At 44.9% G+C, this 17,100-nt stretch overlaps 1 long non-coding RNA gene across 2 annotated transcripts in view; it reads right to left on the bottom strand.

Moving 5' to 3' along the window:
* LOC140216898 (uncharacterized) overlaps window positions 1-14,119 on the bottom strand; it is a 229,481-nt gene extending 215,362 nt beyond the window's left edge. The window contains exons 1-2 of one of the 2 annotated variants that reach the window (XR_011893577.1): window positions 13,989-14,119; window positions 11,739-11,828 (exon numbers count right to left, since the gene is read on the bottom strand). This is a non-coding gene — a long non-coding RNA (uncharacterized lncRNA). The remainder of the gene's footprint in view (window positions 1-11,738; window positions 11,829-13,988) is intronic. The other variant, XR_011893578.1, reaches the window with a different exon arrangement.
* Window positions 14,120-17,100: the final 2,981 nt, after the last annotated feature.

The following is a 17,100-nucleotide window of genomic DNA, read 5'->3' as shown; positions in this document are numbered from 1 at the left end:
GCCAAGTCAACATCGTAGATCACAGCTGCAGTGCAGGCCCCATCCATAGGTATGACCGGTCGTACTTTTATGTTGCCCAAATCTGTTATCTGTCGTAGCGTCTCCAGCGTGGTTGCACGGGTTGTGTCGACAGCTAGAACATTCTTTCGTGTGTTCACCCGGACCTCCTTGATTTAGTTTGGCGCCTTTCCCTCAAGAAAAACAGAGAGAGCTTGCCTGTTCAATACTCGAAGGTTGACGGAAGAATCCACTGGCATGAACAGGATGGTGTGCGGCCAGCGTTCACTGCCTGCCTGCATGGTTGACGTACTCGCTGGTGACGACGCCTTGATAAGCCTCCTTTTAGCCCTTCGGCTCCTCACCGAGACGAAGCTGTCATCGGATGAGTCGTCACCTGTGATTGAGTAGACCTCTGTGTCTTCGCTGGTGCTGGACCAGGTGCCTCGTTTTCTTGAGGAACTTGTCAATGTAGTGCTCTGGCCAGACGGACCGGCAATAGGCTCTGCATCCTTGGCCACAGGAGTAGGAGTCTCTCTTGAGCGTTCACTGGTGGTTGACCAAGTGCCTTGACTCATAGAAGAGCTTGCGGTTGCAGAGTTTTGAAAGCACGCGGAATGTTCCGCAGCTGGAACAAAGGATTTCAGCTCTCATGCGTGCTCATTATTTCACGCGCGTGCAACGGCAATCATGTGTGCCGCCATGCATTAAGGGACGCGAGCGCCGCTCGTTAGCGTGGACTTTTTTTACTTCGTAATACGCATAGAATAAAGCGCAAAAGCTTAATAATAAACGAGCTGCAATTATAGGCAGTAAGGATGCTGCTCTTAATAACAGCCGACTTACGTACAGTAATCCCATATACCACATCCGAAGTACCCATTGGCTTCACTGCCAGTTCGTGCCCCTTATTCGTTTTTGAGACTTTATTTCCGACTTTAAAATTACAATGTCTACTTAAATCGCGAACAGCGTACGGGATTCTTATCAATATAAATCACGGGCGTTTCATTTTCATCAACGTCTTACAACACCTTTTGGCCAGTTGTCAGTCCCTTTAACGTGCACCCAATGCACTGTACACGAGCCTTTTTGCATTCCATCCCCATCGGAACACCGTCGTCATGGCCGGTATCGAAGCCAACACCTTCATTCATTCATTACAAGTGGATACACCTTGCAAACTCACCCAGAACGATTCGTAAATTGCAATGTGTGCTACAATTACTTCAAAAGATAATTAGTTGACTTTTGTTGATTTCTCGTGCAAGTAATGTCCGCATCCCTGAATAATTCAGCTCAAGGACTAGAATTACGTTATCTGCAGCAAACTTCGTTTTTAATTTAATAAAACTTAAAAATGATCTCCCAGCATAGCATCCCATTCTCTGCTACCAGCCACGTCTTATGGCTCGCTAATGCTAACACTCTTGGCAATGACCATCTGCTCGTTTCGTACGGTCTGTGCTAGGCGGTCTATCTGGTGTTCGGTGCTTGAAATGCAAGATCACCAAGACTAGCTGGAAACATTCAACACTTCAGCTGCAATGTGCAATTCACTACATATCTATGAATGGTGGTGTTATAAAAACTTTAAGGATGAGTGCGGTTTGAAATAATCCATAGTTCGCGTTGTATCAGTCGAATACTCTACAATTGTCATCAAATTCGCGTTCATTAGCGTGCTTTCAGGACGGCTAGGCCTCGTGTCGAGAACTTGGTCTCAAACAACGTTCTCGCTATCTGGTTTTTGTTTTCCCCTAGAATACTGCAAGTATCAGGGCACATCCAGAGATTTGTTCCAAGTCGTTCCAATGTTCCTTTTACAGGCAGGCCGCCAAGCTCGGAAAATGCACAAATTTTCTTTGAGTTAAGCAATATCCTTTCAAACATGAAGATAATGTACATAATTATTGCAGAGAATTTTAAAATGCCGGATGTAGAATGTAATAATTTAAAACACGTAATGCGCAATTTTTACTTTCTATGCACGGCCTTTCACAAAATGGTGAATGCACATTCACTATCTCAGTAAGTCAAAACACCAACAAGAGTTGGCTGCCGCAGTGCTAAGGCACTCGATTTATTTTTCTGCAGTGAACCTGAACTAGTGCACTCCGTTACTACAATAACAGGCGTTAGTGGTGACTACGTTATCGTAGCAAGAATGTCTCGACGCACCATGAGACACCCAACTGCTCGTAAGCGCAAGGTTTTATTTTATGAAAACAGTGACAACATTTCGCTAGCCCGTCAGCTGGATGCTTTTTGTCCTAAATTTCAGTCACTCAGTCGTTGCTTAGACAGTGACACGTCGTGAATTCTTTCTAAAATAAAAGCGTTGGCCTTTCCGCAAGCTTTTATCCTTTCGCGTATAATTGTAGCTGCGTGCTGTATAGTGATAAACTGTGGATGATAAGGAAAATTTGAACGATAGTAATAAAGAAACAGCGCCTCTTTCGATCTTATTCTAGATCGCATGCGCCTGCGCTGTACTTGACAATGAAGGCGTTTGGTAAAATGGTGCTGAAATAAATACGAAGTGAGCATGACGCTTACCATCATAGCCTTGTAGAGAAGCTTAAAACTAGTGTAACGACCATTGGGGGCACGTTAAAAAACTCCAGGTGGTTAAACTTGATCTGCAGTCCCCCACTACGGCGTGCCTCATAATCAAATTGCTGTTTCGGTACGTAAAACCGCAGAATTTAATTTAGAATTAAAATTATAGTCCGAGTAAAAGGTGGAAGTGCGAAAAAAACAAAAAATCCATAAATTGGCAATATATGTTATCGTGAAAAGGCAGATGGTAAGGCAGAAAGAGTCAACGATTATTTGCAGTAAGCGGAATGATGTTTGGTAGATAGACTCGAAGTCTTGAAGAGCACCAAGGAATGGGCGCAAATGAATGTCACCGAATGTTTTCACATCAGTGTCATATCTTTACTTCTAAGTGAAGGAGCACTCAGCCGCTACCTCTCTCGGCAGCGCTTGCCACCATCTGCCAGGCGGCAGTCGCGATCACCATCTCCGAGACGATTTACTCCTCCGCCCCAGCAGTATTCTACCGCGCGGTCGCCCAGTACCCACCGGGAACTAACTATAGCGATCTTTGAGGGCGAGGTCAGTGACGGGCGAAGTGCTGAAGGCCCCCGATCGACGCAGACACGGACAGATCCCGATCCGACACCACCTGCAGCTGAATAGGACGACCGGCTTTCTCTCGATATACCAGTCACTAATGACGATTACGCCGCTAGTGCTTTAGTGGACACCCTCGCAGACTACTCGATACTCAGTGGGAAAATGGGAATCCAGCTAAAGAATGTAACCACGCCCTGGCCTAATTCGCAGATCGGGTGGCTAGCAGCCATGTCGTTACTCCACTGCGCGCCTGCACGACTAGAGTTAAGATTCAAGGATTTACATTCGTAGCGAGCTGCCTTCTCTTAAGCGAATGCTCCCGCGACATTATTCTTGGGGTTGACTTCGTGCAGCAGTATGGCGCTATTACTGATCTTCAAGAGCGCCGTATCACATTCTCAGCCGACCGAGCAATCGACGTGCAGGACGAACAATGGCGTGCCGAAGTACATCGCGTTTCTGCAGACATTGTAACGCTTCCTCCACGAGGCAATGTCCTCGTCGACGTCACGTACTGTGCCCTACGCGATGGTGAAGCGGTGGCCGAAACTAACCTACAACACCTCCTGAAGCAATGTGTTTGTGGGGCTAGAAGAGTTATACAGCTTCTTGATGGCCAATCGCAATCGCTTGTTACCAACTTTAGCAATGACCATCGATACCTCTTCCGCGGCACTTCGATAGCGTTTGCAGAGAAAGCAGCAAACAATAAGAACTGTTTCACGTCGGAAGTATTGGAGACAGCAGACACATCTCTGGACCATATCGACATCAATTCTGAGGTGTCCACCGATAGCCAGACATCACTCCGCAAGCTCTTGCATGAATTCCGGACCTGCTTCACAATTTCTTCAAAGGTACGCAGATTCCCATCACTAGACACAGGATCATCACGTACGAGGACGCACGCCCGATACACCAGCAGCCTTACCGCGTGTCGGCCAAAGAACTCGAAGCCATACGTACGCAGGTCCGGGAGATGCTTGACGATGGCGTCACCGAACCTTCCAACAGCCCGTGGTCGTCTCCGGCCGTTCTTGTCAAAAAGAAAGACGGAACGCTCCACTTCTGCGTCGACTACCGCAAGCTTAACAACCTCACCAAGAAAGACGCGTACCCGCGGCCGCGTATCGCTATTTTTCTTCTCTCTATTTAAAAAGCGGATACTGGCAAATCGAGGCCGATGAACAAAACCGCGAGAAAACGGCCTTTGCGACTCCAGATGGTCTCTACGGATTTCGAGTCCTTCCTTTTGGCTTGTGTTCAGTCCCGGTTACTTTCCAGCGAATGATGGACACTTTCTCAATGGACTGAAGTGGCAGACTTATGTGCCTCGATGATGTGGTCGTATTTTAACGCGATAGCGTTAAGGAGCTCGTGTCGCAGAAAAGCCGGTGTCGTCGGTGTCGGCGGCGTAGGCCGTGAGCGATAAATCCCGGGAGGCACTTCATTAATAAAAAACAACTTGCAAGATAGCTGGGTGGGAATCGAACCAGGGCCTCCGGAGTGTGAGACGGAGACGCTACCACTCAGCCACGAAATTGATGCTTCGAAGCGGTACAAAAGCGCCTCTAGTGAATGCGGTGTTGCATTAGAAACGAGCCGTAGAAAGTTATACTGCGGTGTATATCGGTAATTATGAACATGTAACTTGCAGAAGTCGCAGTTACACGAGTAGCGAAGTGCGTTTCCGCTACATTTCTTCTGCGCTTTCCGCACACGCAGAGCCATCTTGCGGCAAACACAGAAGACCCCTCCTCTCAATGTACGGCGCTGCCCCGACAGGTGGCGCGCCGCGCGCGCATTGGGGCTGTGGGGGGCCGGTGCGAGGCGCGTCGCGGCCCGGACTCCCTCTCCCCTGACGACGCTTCGCCGTGCTCCCCCACGGGTTGCAGAATCAAGCGTCCTTCCTTTCTTTAGATCACTATCTGTCTATCTCTCTGCCCGTGCCGATCACGACGTTTGGCTGGCATACATCGTTTCCCCCTCTGAGACACCGAGTTCTTTGGTTCGTTCCGCTTGCTCATGCGCACGTTTCGTTGCCGCGCCGAACGCTGCGTTGCTCGACGCTCCCCGCGTGATTGGTGGGTGCAAAGTCCAATGCGGGGCGCCTCGTAAGTGATCGCTGCGCCGTAGCGCATTGTCTTACACCCCTTGGCGGGTCGACGGGAACGCTATCGTGTTCCACTCTTGAAGGCGAAGCTCAAGCGTCCTCCAACTTTTTTCTGAAACAGGACACAGACACAACCTGAACTCTGTTAGATAACTAACTTTTTAATAGTGAGAGGGCAGGATCACTACAACGATAGACTCAAACTTAGCAAAAATGATACTATATGGTTTAAGCAGTTGAATGGCCTTTGTTAGATCGATGAAGACCGAACCTCTAAAGAGACCTTCGTCAATTATTTTTAATTGGTCAGTTAGATGTATGAGTGCCTGATCTGTGGATTATCCATTACGAACGCCAAATTGGGATGAAGAGAGAATATTACATTTAGTGAGGTATTTGGTTAGACTCAATTCGATTAATTTCTCGAGAACCTTGCCGAAAAAAGGTAAAATACAAATAGGGCGATAGTAGTGTATTAGTGTGCTGTCACCTTTCTTCTGAAATGGAATGATTTTACCGCGCTAAGGTCGTTAGAAAACACACCAGTCTTGAATATCAAATTAGTAATATAAGACAAGATGTCAGAAATTAGGTGCGCAATCATTTTAATGATAGATGGCAGAACTTCATCAATGCCCGCACTGGTGGGTTTTAGGTGACATATAATCTTATGTATTTCTTCTGGTGTTGTGGGGAAGAGAAAAAACGAGTGAGGGAGACTATTATAAAGTTGAGTGACTTGTGAAGGAGAGAGTGTGTCATTATGAAAAAAAAAATTGGAGCTGAAGGAGTTGGCTATTTGGATGGGGAAGTTATACACGGAGTTATTGTACATTATTTTTGATACCTGTAATGGTCGAGATTTCCTGTTTAGAAAGGAGCTGACGATGTTCCATTTCAATTTCGTATTATTGCCTGTTTTTAAGATTTTTTGGTTCAAAATATAATAATTTTACCGCTTTTAACTGGCTGTTTATAGAGTTACGTAACTTTTATATCAGGCAATACCTTGGTATTAAAAGGCTGGTTTTTAGTTGTTTTTTTTTGTACGGGTTATCGCGTTTGCTCAAAGCTGCTAATAACTTTTTAGACATCCATGGATTGTGAGAGAATGCAATGTTTCTTTTTACATTTTCTTTTAGAAGTGAATTTATGAATACGTGATATAATGACAGTAAGGAATTTAGAAAATGCTTTCTGAGGATCATAAAAAGTTTTATTTAAGACCAGTCTATATTAGCAATGGCAGTTATGAAGCTCTCTTTGTCCAGAACATATTTATAGTGTGGAAGAGGGCAAGGACTCGAGTTGTAAATAAAGCGTAGAAGCAATGGGCAATCCTCAGTTGTGTCAATATCAGAAACTTTCACCTCTGGTGAAGTTAGTAAGTTAGAGGGGGTGTGATCAATTAGTGTCCATGTGCCATTAGGAACTTGTCGCGTAGGAACATCGATTCAGCATTCATATCCGTAGCTTTGTAGTAGACTGGTGCAATAACTGTTGGTGATGTGTCATTGAGCAGGTTAATGTTAATGTCACCCATTCTAATGTCATTTTTATTTTCTAGTGAAACGGTATGCAAAGTATGATCAAGCTTAGATAAAAAGTAATTAAAATATTAAATTATGGAGTTTTACGTGCCAGAACCACTTTCTGATTATGAAGCACGCCGTAGTGGAGGGGCTCCGGAACTTTCGACCACCTGGGGTTCTTTAATGTGCACCTACATCTAAGTACACGGGTGTTTTCGCATTTCTCCCCCATCGAAATGCGGCCGCCCTGGCCGGGATTTGATCCCGCGACTTCGTGCTCAGCAGCCCAACACCATAGCCACTGAGCAAACACTGCGGGTTAAAAAGTAATTGACTGATGATGAAGGGGAACGGCAAATGTAACCAAATATGAAATCTCTGTGATCATTAGAGAGAGAACAATTAACTATTTCAATCTAGACGGATTTGCAATTGGTGCTGGATAAATGTAGATCATGTCATCTGCGATAAGTAAGATCAGGAGAGCATTTCTAGTCTTTTCCTGCCGTTTTTCAGGACATCCTTCTGTGATAGATGGTCCCGGAAATGTGTGTAGTGTTTGAATGGGTGGACATTTTTATTTTTAGATTGTTAGTGGTCCGAGATTCTGCTAAGCAGAATAACGAAGTATTTGTCTTTGTCTGCATTGTTTTATATGTATATAGAAATTTATTAATGCGATTAGCATTCTCAAAGTACTTCACGAACATTTTGGGAGCTATCTATCTATCTAGCTACTTTTCTTTCTTTCTTTCTTTCTTTCTTTCTTTCTTTCTTTCTTTCTTTCTTTCTTTCTTTCTTCCTTTCTTTATTTCTTTCTCTTTTTTAAACCTTTTCCCGAACAAATTGGGTCATTGGGTTGTCCATCGTTCAATAGGTAGTGAGTCGGGCTACTGTGCGGATGGAACAGGGTTCGAAACCAACCGTTGGAACAGCTTGGGTCACTGGATACGTGGCGCTAGATATGTTTTGTAGATTTTTCTGACGTTGAGCGAAACCGAGCCGGCGTCATATACATCAGAAGAGTATAGGCTTGGGCTTGTTGGTAACACATAGTTACACTGGCAGCATAGCGCGGGAAGGGCGATCGTAGCGCTTGTTCTGTCCAGTCTTTGTCGATCGTCCTTCCCGCTTGATGCTGCCAGTGTAACGTCATATACATTTCGGACGATTTTCTCTGAATATATATATATATATATATATATATATATATATATATATTTACACCCGCGTAAAACACCGACTTCGTGGTGGTCGCCCCAGATGGCACAGCGTGTCAAGAAAAGAAGCGCGATAGAGGAGTCAGGCTGTATACACGCATCATACATGACGCGTTTCGGCGGTGTTATTACAGCGTGTCGATACATTGCTGCAATGCTAATCGCATCAACATTCATCGTGAGATGTGTTCTGCCGGAATTTTTTACATTGTTGTTTCCACAATAATGCCCTAAGAGCGCAATAGGTACCATAATAAAAATGTGAAGGCGATCAATGGGGTTCATGCGACAGTAATGCGTTAGCATTAGTTATCGCTTTCTTGTCCTTTTTGCACGTTCCCGTTTTGGGCCGAATTATGAGATGTGCTAGACTCTTCGTCGCATAACCTCGGTATTCTTCCGTCGACGGTCTTGTACTGGATTACTCGCACCACTCGCAAAAGGCGCGGGGTCCATCGCCCATCGAAACAACACTCCGGGCAAGGACGGAGTCACCAAGAAGTTGCTAAGTAACCTTGACGATGCAACCGTGCAGGCAATACTTGAACTATTCAATACAAACTGGAGCAGATATAGGGACCTTGCCTCCGGAATTTAAGCATGCTGAGATTACGCTGATACCAAAGCCCGGAAATACGCCCTGCCTGGAGAACCTAAGACCCCTTTCGCTCACGTCTTGCCTCGGCAAACTGATGGAACGCGTGATATTAGACAGGCTACAGACGCATATCGAAGAACATCAACTTATGCTGAACACGATGTTCGGTTTTCGGCCCAACTTGTCCACGCAAGACGTGCTTCTACACCTAAAAGAGGAACTGCATTTAATAGCAGTATTCCTACCAATAAAATGACACCACTTCAAATTGTGTGGTTCAACCATAATGTGCCAGGGCTGTGCATTTTGCGCAACCAGCCCCGTTTCTGCTTTAACTACGCAACCTCTGAGCCGGTAGACTGAAGCCTAGAGAAATCATCGCAACTGAAGGTTGCCGTCCCTCCACACTTACAAAAAGTTTTGTAGAGAGTCTATAGACGCACTCTATAGACATGTGTCTGTGAAGTCCCTAGACTTTCTATACATATTTTAGACTAGCCTATAGGCAATCTATGAATTGCCTATACTTACACTTTTTGTAGCCTTACACTTTTTGTAGACTTGTCTGTACAATGTCTAAGTCTATGGACTGTCTACAGATTAATGAAAACTCACGTTTGCATACAATTGTCTGCAGAATGTCTACAGACAAAAGTGTATAGGCTTATACAGTTCTACTTTTGTAGACTGAAGTCCATGAAATGTCTATAGGCAAATGTCTATAGACAATACAGTATTCCTATAGACCAGTCTAGTCTATGGACTAGTGGCCTTACACTGTCTGTAGATTGTCGTCAACAGACTGCCCATAGGCAATTCCTGTAGAGCAGTCTATAGCTAATCTATACAGGGTGCTTCAGCTAACTTGAGCCAAGTACTTAAAAAAACATAGGCGCTACGCGTGTAGAATCGGTGCAGTATTGTTCTGAGCCATATCGAGCACGTAATATCTTTCCCACTCCGCCAGGTTGAGTAACTAACAAAGATTGCTTAATTATCTTCGTATATAGTAAATCTAGCGAAAAATCTTCAATATTTTAACCTTACATGGAATGATCACATTGATGAAATAACTTCGAAAGCAAATAAAACACTTGAATTTATTAGGCGAAATTTGCATTTAGCAAATCGGTCAACTAAACTATTCGCTTATTTTGTTGTAGCGGAAGATGAACAAATACAACAGAAAGGCACATCTGACACACACAGCGCTGTGTAGCTTGCGCTACAACAAAATAAGATATGCCGTACCAACAAGCCCCTATAGCTATCCTCATAAACTATTAGCTTACACAGCTCTAGTTCGTTCAAAGAAAGAATACGCTTCCATAATATGGAATCCAAATCAGACATACCTAATAAACAAGCTTGAATCTTTACAAAATAAAGCAGCACGTTTCATCACTAAGACTTACGCTAGAAAATCCAGCATCACGGCTATCAAAGAGTCCCTCCAATTGCCCTCTCTAGAAAAACGACGACTCTTAACTGCTTTCCCACTTTCACAGGTTGTACCATACCCCGTCATCCTTTACTGCATCCCACATCAAACCCCCGCAACAAATGTTTCATCGCCTCGACCAACCCTTCAAAATGTGTTCCATGTTTGCGGGTACAAATCTCCTTCTACAATTACTGCTCTTTCTTGCTATTTATCACCAGAACAAGCTGTCAAAAGAAATTGCTTCTATACATGATCATGACTCGTTTGTAAGTCATTTGAAGCGCAAGTTAAATACGCATGTCAAGTAAAAACAGAACTTTGTGCTTTCGACCCATTGTAAGTGCATTTACATGCTTTGTACCGAGTGTTTTTTTTTTTCAACATGTATGCATTTCTTTCTTTCTTTTCTTCTTTTTTTGTTTTTTTTTATGTTCGGTGACCTTTACTACGGTGTTCTATATTGCCTTTTCCCCCCAATTTTGTTTGAAATATCTCGTTGTTACCCCCCCCCCCCCCAAATAATGCCCGCAGGGGCCTTTAGGGTATCTGAATAAAAAATGCACAAGTTGTAGCGATTGTGCAGAAACATCGGAATATTTAATCTATGCTAACTGCCCTGTTTAATGTTTTTTCAGCCTTTCTTTGAAGTGCGTGAAATCTTTTAAAAGATACCACGTGACTGCCGGCTAACGTGCCGCGCTTTTAGTGCCCTCAAATGTAAGTTGAACGAATTAGCAAAGGTTGCTCCGCGCACAGAGATCAATTGAACAGGCTGTCGGTGACTGCGATGGACATTAAGTGACAAAAGGGGCGTGCTGTGTTCAGGAAAAAATTCTTCAAGGAAAATCCGACCGCCACGTGCGAATGGGATGTGCGACCGGAGGTAGCATAGTAATCATCTCCGTCCTTTATCGCACTATCCTCCTCGCCCCCAACATCGTGCTTCTTCTTTCGTATAATTTTTTTCTTAAAACTGTACGTCCCTTTAGTCACTGAACGTCTCTCGCAGTCACCGACAGCCTGTTCAATTGATCTCTGTGCGCGGAGCAGCCTTTGGTAATACGTTCAACTTGCATTTGAGGGCATTTACTGGTAATTAAATATCCCCGTGCAGAATGACATAAAGGGAGGAGCGACTTGAATATTGACAGTATCATGTCAAAGATTGCAATTTATTTTCCTTAATACACATTTAAATGTCTTTCTCGTACTCTTAAATGAATACATAATTGGCCATAACTTCAACAGAAGGAAGATGAATTGATTTCATTGATATGGTCACTTAGTTTCTTACAGGTAATGAGGCCTCTTGGGCATGCGAACACGTTTACAAGTTAGGTTTACCACATGAGCACCCGAAATACCACGCGAGCACTTTCTGTTTCATGGCACGAAAGATATGCACCTCCTGGGAAACAAAACAAACTATAGTTCGAATAAATGCTATCACAGTAAATTATTGAAGGTGCTCTCAAACTTGAGTACTTTTTCTAGGCCTTCGAGGTTCAGGACGAGGTTAACGGACAAAAAAAATTAGTAGGAAATGCCACCTCAGTATGCTTCACTTTCATTCTTTCTTCAAGAAATGGCATGATTTGTTTCAATTTTTTGTGAAGTAAAACATTTTAAAAATATGTTTAATAGAGAGATTCTCCGGAAATGTTGTATGGCATATAACGAGACTGCATACCTATGTGGACATCTTAAAATTCCCTGATCTTTTTCCAAGTCTCTCTGGCTGTTTTCATGAAAACTCCCTGGCAGTCTATGACACCTGCAGCTTAAGTGTAATAAAAAAGATGTGGTTTAATGCTTGCCAAGTTACTGCCAGTCCATAACATTTAAATAAAATGAATAACACGTCAGTCACTTGGCATGCACTATTACATTCAACTGAATTGAATCCCCTGTTTAATAAAGCTGACAAGGACTTGGGCAAGTTCGTAATTCATGGCAACACGAGCACAGCACGTAAGACAAGGACACAGAACGACACACACGTAAAGCAAATGCACCAATGAGAGGGAAAACTATTCAATTAGTTATTTTTACGGTTCATTATTACCTTTATAAATAATTTGCTCTCATAACTTATGTCTCTAGTTAACTTGGTTTACCTCTGGCTAAAGACTACATGCTAATACGAATCAGTACCATTATAACGTTTCATCATGTTACAGTATGATGAGCAGTTGGACAACCGTAATGGTCGCTGGTGCCAGCAACGGTATGTTTCGTTTCAAGACAGGTTCATGTGACACAGAGTGTACTTATCAAAATAAAAAACAAACGCGAGAATCTCAAACTATTCCTATAATAATAATCGCTGAAACAAAGATACCCGGCTGGACTGTGCCCATTTTTCGGGTGGTAATACAGTATGCCCGTGCCGAACGAGCATGCTCAGAATAGTGACCCCAGTTTTGAACAATCACGTTAAGAAGTGCATTTTATTTCCACTTAGAACAGTCTGCAATGCCTTTCTTCTCCTACTCACAGATGAATACACTATTTGCCCCACTTTCAATAGAATGCACATGAATGGGGTGTGTCAAAAATGTTACAATCTCTTAGGTGGGTTCATAAGGGTAGAACAAGTGCAATGTCCACTAAATTATTTGGATAATCTGTGCGTTATCTATTAACAAAAGACCACCGAATGGATATTCTGGCTTTTCTTTTTCTTTTTGTAGAGCGTATGTAGTATACAGTCTGTGCAAGACGACGGCACTAAATGTAACAGTAATGAAAACCGGAACACTTATTACACAGGACAAGGACTTCATGCATGCACGATTGCCGAAATGCGAATGCGAATAACAGCACATAAACTGCATAACGCCGAAGCATCGAAAGGCGCTTAACGCTTTTCAAATAGCCAGGAAAGTAACCCCTGCTGCTAAACTGTTCATAAAAGAGACCCGGAAAAAATATCTTTTAACTATCGTCAAACCCAATGCCTTCAGTTTGAAACGTGTAAAGATGCTTCCTCGAGCGGGTAATTTGTTGTTCTCTACATTTTTCGGCTAAGTTGCGAAGCTGCGAGTGACTGAGCTCATCACAGGTTTCATGCTCCAAAAGCTTTTGCGGTTGCATATATTTAGATTGGTTGCCAGGAGCCTCATAAATACTGCTACTTTTACCCTACGGAAACGACAGCGGACGGACTGCTGACGTAAGCCCCGCAAACACGGCCTTTCATCCGAGTACGCTATCATTTATTCAACTGTACGTTTCTGTTCGAAAATTCCTCAGGCTAACACAATTTCGAGGTATATACGTAAAGCGCGTCGCGAGAATTTCACTACACATGCGGCGCAACGTTCATGGCGGCCCGATCGATCGAGCGCCGCGAAACGAGATCTACCCACAGTGGCTGCTGAACACACACAATCCGCTTAGTGGCTGCTCAGTATCTCTCGAAAGCATTTTTAATGATCCGCTTTGAGTTAAATAAACGTCCTTCTGCAAAAACATGTCCAAAAGTCGGTAGGCGTGGGCCGCGGAGTTAGCGAAACGGAAGCAAAACAGGTACGTGCGATGTGTACCTTTTGACACAGCGTTATTATGATCTCAGGTGTTTTGCTGAGGCCTCACATGTTCCCTCCAGGAGCAGTGCTCGTAAAAAATTCAAAATATCGTCGCGACGAGAAAAGCGCCCCGCGACTTCAACACCAGTCAGAACCTTGCTGGTATAACCAGGTGTATTTTCTTTTTTACGCAGATGAACTATGATGCTAAAGTCAACAAGCGTGAGCGATCGCTTGCCGTAAAACATTCCCTACAGTAGAAGCGAGAGCACGAGCGCGTTATCAAATCATGTAAACGACAAATCGACACTATGCCCGAGTCGCCTACACTACATGCAGCCGGTTCGCGCTACGAAATGCGCTCGTCTAATCATGAGCTATAGACGGAAAACATCTTTCCTGAAACTTACCGTTCAGAGTAGCTGACGTGTGATGCCACAAAGAAGACACGAATACACAGACGCCAAGGCACAGGCAGACACCGCACACAGCTGCAACAAGCGTTTACGTGCATGGCGCCGTGGTTGAGAATTCAAATGGACGCGTACAGATGGCGCGCCGCCGTTGCTGCCATTGTGCATGCGCAGATGCTCAGGGCGACAAGGGCGTGCGCGCTCCCAGAAGTACGTTCGCCTTTTCCCTTTATATTTATTGTCTCTCTCTCTGCGCGCCATGCACGCGAAACGGGTTGCTTTTCTTTTCCATCTTCAGTTTTTTTTTCATGGATAAAGGTTTGCAATACAACGCGCCAACGCATTATAATGCGTTGGTGCGTTGTATTGCAAACGCTGTGGGCTAACGTGTGGAACTGGAATGCACACATGAATGAATGCACTGTTTCTAGAAGCCGTTACAAAGCCCGTCGGGCGCTTGCATTATCGCCAACAACGATGAGTAATACAGTGCATTTCTACCATATCTTCCAGCGTACCTACGCCAAATGTGATACCTGCACGCATGTAAGTGCAAATTTTCTGTTCCGATGATACGTCAAAGCAATCAAGACAGTAATGACGCACTCATATGCGCGGCCGCACAGGCATACCGCATACGAAGGACTGGGTGGGCTCAGAGGATTTGGCACATATTTGAAGTGAATGAGAAACTTTGATGAGTTTGTAGTGCGTCCTGCACTACAAACTGATACACAACAATACACGCAATGTGCCTCGAGCGGCCAGTCGCGCGGCAATTTTGCGTGTATTCGCGGGCTTTTTCACGTTCGGAAAAGCAATTTTATGTAGCATGTATTGAACAACACAAAGCTGTATCGGGATTTTCTCATGTTGCTCTACAATTTTCTCATGGACACTTTTCATCTAATTATAATATCGAAATGTTGATTAATTAATCAAAGCTATGTAATTAGCCCGAATGCAAAAAATAAACTTGGTATCTCCAAGCGACGGCAAACAACATTACATTGGTTCTGACCAGCTAGGTGGCATTTGCATATTTGTACATCTTGGCGCATGATAGGTAATTGGGACGCCCTGTATAATGAAGCTGGCTTCGGAGTTACAATTTCAGAGAAAATGCACAATATTCGTCTTTTCCACGAAATCCTCCTGACGTTTCGGCTGGTGCACGAACTAATGCTAAAGCATATATATATATATATATATATATATATATATATATATATATATATATATATATATATATGTGTGTGTGTGTGTGTGCGTGCGTGCGTGCGCGTGCGCGTGCGTGTGCGTGCGTGTGTGTGTGTGTGTGTGTGTGTGTGTGTGTGTGTGTGTGTGTGTGCACGGGAATGAGTGTGCACGTGCGCGTGATGAAATATAGAAATTTATAGACTGGGAATAGACAAAAAGAAATGAACACCATATCATACTTTGTTTATAGTGTAAGCATTTATGCGGACTTCATCTTCATCTGTACAAAGTCATCATCAATCATCGGCTCGTGTTCGTTTTTGCATCGGCGCCATTTTTCCTTTTTGGAATACAGCGTCGTCTCGACCGTGGTATTTCAAGTGGTGGAGGCGCTTTAAGATCCCTTCGACCTCAATCTACTTCAATATCTCTCCTGGAGCTAAGTTCGGGACGCCGCTTACGCCAAGAGGCCGCCATGTCGCAAGACCAGACTGCAGGGTCCACCATCTCGGTTCATGTGCCAACCATCCCCACTCCTAGCCCTGCCTACAACCGGTATCGCGATCCTGAAATCTTCTCTGGCTTGCCTGGTGAGGACGTTGAAGACTGGCTCGACAACTACGATCGTGTCAGCGAATACAACTGGAACGAGACATCGAGGTTAAACAACGTGCCATTTTACGTCTCTCAAGTAGCCAAGACATGGTTCCTGAATCATGAGAGAGACTTCCGTGATTGGTCGTCTTTCAGGGAGCAGCTACGGCGGATTTTCGGCACACCCACGGTTCGTTCGGAAGTTGCGAAAAAGAGGCTGTCTGAGCGCGTCCAGCACTATGGCGAGTCGTATACCTCGTACATTGAGGAAATCCTCGCGCTTTGCCGCCGTGTCGACAGTGCCATGCCAGAACCTGATCGCGTGCGACACCTTCTTAAGGGTATCGGATCTACTGCCTTCAACGCACTCGCCGCTCAAAACCCTTCGACGGTGTCGGACGTCGTCTCCGTCTGTCAGCGCCTCGACGCCCTGCAATCAATCCGCTTGCAACCGGACTTTTCCGACAACCCCCTGGCAAACAGTATTGAGCTCCGGTCTATCATTCGAGCAATAATTCGTGAGGAATTGCAAGCGCATGGCTCACCCCCTTGCAGCAGCGCTCACGTATAACCTGCTTCTACTGACCTGCGCGGTATTATTAAGGAAGAATTGGCCTCCCTGCAGAACGCCCAGCATACCAACGCTTCTCCTTGCCCACAACCGGCTTCTTACGCCCAGATTGCTGCAATGCCAGCCGCGCCGTCTCCAATCGCACCACCTGCGCATGTTCACGATCACCTGGCACCTTTAGTCACCCGAGCTCCGAACCCGCCTTACTACTCTGCCTGGCGTTCGTCGCGACCTATCTGCTACTACTGCAGCTTTCGAGGACATATCTCCCGGTTTTGCCGACGCCGCGAACAAGACGAACGTCGTGGTTACGCGGCCTTTGAACGCGATGTGCCACCTTCTCGCGTTTACCGCACTTATGACGATAATCCCCCCGTTCACCGATCTCCATCTCCGGCCGACTTCTCCAACACCGCACTCAACACACGTGCCTCAAGACGCCGCTCCCCATCGCCGCTCCGACGTTCTGTTTCGCCACTTCAACCTGTCTCCCAACTCCATGTCCAGCGACCGGAAAACTAACCAGTGCAGTTTTTGGAGGGAAAACTGCATCGCCGCGAAGTGCTCCAAGTCCTCCTGAACGTCCTTCGAACATGTTATTGGTGTCTGTGGAGGGTGTGCCTTTGTTAGCTCTGATTGACACGGGAGCTACTATATCTGTTATGCGTGCGGACCTGTGCTCTCGTCTGCGGAAAGTGAAGACGCCTTATATTGGATCATCCCTGATTGGGGCTAATGGAGCAA

This window comes from Dermacentor andersoni, chromosome 1 (assembly GCF_023375885.2).
Source record: "Dermacentor andersoni chromosome 1, qqDerAnde1_hic_scaffold, whole genome shotgun sequence".
Lineage (NCBI taxonomy): Eukaryota > Metazoa > Arthropoda > Arachnida > Ixodida > Ixodidae > Dermacentor > Dermacentor andersoni.
Note: the sequence above shows the minus strand (reverse complement) of the source record. Positions and strands in the feature narration are given on the sequence as shown.